The following is a 4,836-nucleotide window of genomic DNA, read 5'->3' on the forward strand; positions in this document are numbered from 1 at the left end:
AGTTAGCAAACCCATATATATATATATATATATATATATATATATATATATATATATATATATATATATATATATATATATATATATATATATTTATAACCATTTTTTTTAATGTAGGATTTTTAAAAATCAGATACATATCATATGAATGGAGACCTTTTTATTTGACTACTTGTTGTTGGTATCGTTTTTTAAATTATAATAACAATTTATAAATATTTATAATAAAAGGTAACGTTTATTAAACATTTATAATAACAGAAAATAAAATAATCAAATAATTTTTTAAAATTAAATTAGGTTATTTATGATATAAGATATCTTTAGAATAAAGGTTTTTAAAATTGGTGTTTTTTAATTTCTTTGTTTTGTCTTCACAAATTTTATCAAAATGTTGGTGTGTATTTCATTACTTTTTATCTATGTACTTATTTATTTGTGATATATCCCTCTAATTGACTTAGAAAAGTCATTTGTCATTGCAAACATATGGTCACTTTCATTTTATATTAATTAAGGTTACTTTCTTTACTTTTTAAATATTTATCAAAAGTTAATTGTTTAAAAATATGATTTGTAATAAAAAAACCCTCAAAGTATAGTTTTAAAAGTGATCATATTCAATTAAATGAAACTATGGTTTATTTATTTATTTTTTAAATATGAATTCATTTGTAAATCACATTTTAAAATAACCTACTCACAGATAAAATGTATTATTAATAACATCCAAGATACTTTCTTTTTTGTCATAATATTTGCACATTTATGTTTCATATATTATTAATAGTATTTATGTTTCAACTGAATATTTCTACCTTTTTATATATTTTTTAATATTTTTATTTACTTTTTTCACATCAAAATATTTGAAGAATTTTTGTTTTAGTAAAATAATTTTCATTGTATCTCAACAGTTTGATTAGTTTGATAAAAAAATATCTTATCAAGTCCTTTAATCTTATATGTTTCTTTTCATCTATCGAATTATTTTTAAGTCACAAATTTGATTTTTTTCACTTCTTTTAATATTTTCATTTCTTTATTTTTATCATGTAAAATATTGTTTTGATCATTTTTTATTTTTTATAGGATTAATCATTTCAACGTCTCTGTTTTTGTTGAATTCGCAAATCAGTTCCTTGGTATATATCTTTTGAGTCAGGTCTCTATTTTAAAAAATTGAAACAATAAGTCCTTTCTCTTACTGGAGTACTATTACTATTAAAGAGGATGTCCCAGTTTGTGGTTTTTTATCTTTTAAAATATTTTTTTTAATTATTTCAACTTTTATTATATGTATATTAAATAAAATTTTGCCACGTGTGAAATTCACACATTACACGTGACAGTGTAACTTGATAGTAAGAGTGTTACATATCATTTCACTAGTTTTGATTTGATAGTTGTATTTTCATTCTTCCTCAATTCAATCCTTTTTTTTTTAAATTAAACAATTTAGTTCTTTTTTAAACTAAAACAAAATTTAATTTGTATAAAAATATTAGACAAATATTTTATTAAAATTGATATTTTTATTAAATTTTTTTAATAATATTAAATTTATTTATATTTTACTATAAATGTTAATTATGTTTTTTAAATATATTCATAAGAGTTAAAAAAACAAGTGGTGAAAGTAAGAATTAAAAATAAAATGTGAAAGAGTGTGGAAGAGAATAAAAAAAAAGAAGAAAGAGCAACAACCTTTTATTAGGGTTTTCACAAAATTTTCTTCTATATTCTATTTAAGAAAAAATAAATTCCACGATATTAACTTGTTCATTTAAAATTCACACCAGCATGTCACCTCATACTCTTATAAGTATATTTAAAGAACATAATTACTATTTATATAATTAACTCAATGTAAAATATAAATAAACTTAATCTTTAAAATATATTTAATAAAAATATTAATTTTAATCAAAATATTTGCACAAATTAAATTTCATTTTAATTTGGGATGAAATTATTTAATTTTAAAAAAATTAAAACTGAATAGAGACAAAATAAAAATAGAGGACCAAATTGAAACAAGTGCAATGACACGTAACATGATTGTCATGGACACGTTGTAATTAACACATGACATAATATCAGGTTGACACGTGATAAATTTGTTATTTTATTAAAAAATAAAAATAACTAAAAAAATTAAGAAAACGTGACACTCTTTTTAATAGTGTTAGTATTGTACTAATAGAAATAATCTAATTACATCAATTTTTCAAAAATAAAAACCCAATTGAAACAAAAATAAAAGTTAAAAAACCTATCTACGACTTCGACTCAAAAACTATGAACACTGAAATGATTAAATTTTTTTGTATAATTATTTTATTTTTTAATTGATTATCAATAGTGTAAGTTTATCTCTATAATCGTATAAAAATATTTTTATTTACTATAATATAATAATATAATAATTTAATGATATTGTTTTATCACCATTTAATATAGATTAATGTTTGGAAGATTAAAATCTATATTAAATTTCAATTATTATTAGTTTATTTCTTTTGTTTGTGCTTTTTTAAATGTTTATTAACATATAAAAGCAGATTTCATTAAAATTTTAAGAAAGAAAGTAAGAAACATTTAAAATATTTATTGTTTTTAATATTTTTTAATTTTTTAAATTTTTTTTAATTAATGTTTGTAAAGTTAATTTATATATTGGTTTTTCTGGAATTTTATTTGATATTTTAATTTAGAATGTATATAATTATAATTATTTTTAAAATATTTGATATCAAAAAATAATAATACATTATTTTAATATTAAATATTTTGTAATTCATATTTTTTTATCGTGATATTTATAAAATTTAATTAATTAATATTGAAATGATAAAAAATATACTAGGAACATGGATACGATATACGTATAATCCAATATAGATAAAAATAAACTTTTTCTTTAAAAATAAATATAAAATAATGAAATCCGTTTTCGTCTTATTAAACAGAAGCCGCCTTGTCACTGCCTTGAATAAGGTGGATTATGTTTCTTTCAATCTTAAATTTGATATGATATTATTGTTTTGAATTTATTATTATATTTAAGATATTGTTCATTTTATAACGGGATTCGTAGTTTGTGAACATCTTTCTCCGTTAGCCCATAATTAAAAATAAAATTTGACAGAAACATTAAAATAAAAAACTTCAGATCTATTATGAATCCTAGCTATATTTTGATATCGGATTTTTTATTTATTTTTTTATTTCAGGAATTGACCAGGAAAGATAATTAACTGAGTGAAACAACCTTTGTAGTTTCTTGGTCAATGGATGCGCATTCAAAGTCTATTCGACTGTTTTCAGTCGAGCAGAAAATATCTAGATATTACAAATGTTATTAGAAAATCGTAAATTCTTAGAACGACGTTGGTGTTATTATCAACAGTGTTTAGGTAATGATTTCATGTGTTTATTGTATAGAAAGTATAAGTATGAAAGTTATGAGAATGTTTATGTTGGGAGGTGTGTTTTGAAGCAGCTAGTAGGAATTATTTTGTAGTTACGTGATTGAAAGAGTATAAATACAGCACAATAATTATTAGGTGTTATATTGAGGTAAAAAAAATTTAAGAATAGAATTTAATAATAAATCTAGTACTTAAACAGGGTACAAAAATATTACAACAAAAATAGGTGTATTTGATTTTCTACATTGGATATTGATATTTTTAATTCATCTACTTTAGAATTTTCAAAACCATAACATCGTGTGTGGATGACACAAAACTAGATAGCTTGCTGACGTGGTGTCGATGACGTTTACCAAACATGTACTCTATATAATAATAATACTCTTATTATTATTTCAATTTAAATAAAAATGGACAAAAATAAGCAAAGACATTCCTCAATTATAGTGGAACCACATAAGCACCACAAGAAATGTTTATTTTATTTTTAAAAACACGGTTGTAAAAGGTAAATTACAAATAGACATATCTTTTTTACTTTTTTTCATCGCATCACATTGTATTTATAACCTTTTTTTTCTACCGTTTTATCTGTCCTCTTCTCAAAATGCTGTGGATGTTTGAAATTTCCCCTTTATATTTATAACAATACTATGCGTATGAACATTTTCATCTCAAAACTTTTTCCACAAATCATTTCATGAATTACATTTTATCTTTAAGAAGGAGATATTATTGTCTGTATATCTAAACTCTATGATATTCCATTAATTTATACACCTCAAAAAAGACTATAGAGCTAAGATTCCTTTAGTTTCATTTTTATATCTAGTATTTTTATTTTTACTGTGTATACGAAGGACTTGTAACAAATAATAAATCTATATATTTTATAAAAAATATATATATATTTTGACACAGTTTTTTTAATAATATTTTATCATAATACATATATTTTTTTTTTACTGATTCATTATTTATTTTTGTATTGATATTCTCTAAATTCAATAAAAAAATTCAATATATATTTTTGTATATTTTACTGATTCATTACTGAAATATTAATATATATATATTAACATATATTACCCTATTTTATATTGATTATAAGAGGTGTACGAAAAACAACATGCAATTTATGGGCTTTCAAGACAAAAAGAGATGTTGGATCAGAGATAGCGTATCGCTTATTCTAATTGACAGTCTTAGATTTACCTATAACATATTATTGAAACTTTTTGTATATTTATTATTATGATCTAAATATAAATATTTTTCACGTTCTTTATAAAAACAAAAAATTATTTATTTTGACCATTTTACTTTTACTATCAAATGAAGATTTTTTTTTTCTAAAATCAACTATAGAAGCACACAGTCATCAAAAGTTATAAAGTAG

The sequence above is a fragment of the Vigna radiata genome, chromosome 10 (genome assembly GCF_000741045.1).
Source record: "Vigna radiata var. radiata cultivar VC1973A chromosome 10, Vradiata_ver6, whole genome shotgun sequence".
Lineage (NCBI taxonomy): Eukaryota > Viridiplantae > Streptophyta > Magnoliopsida > Fabales > Fabaceae > Vigna > Vigna radiata.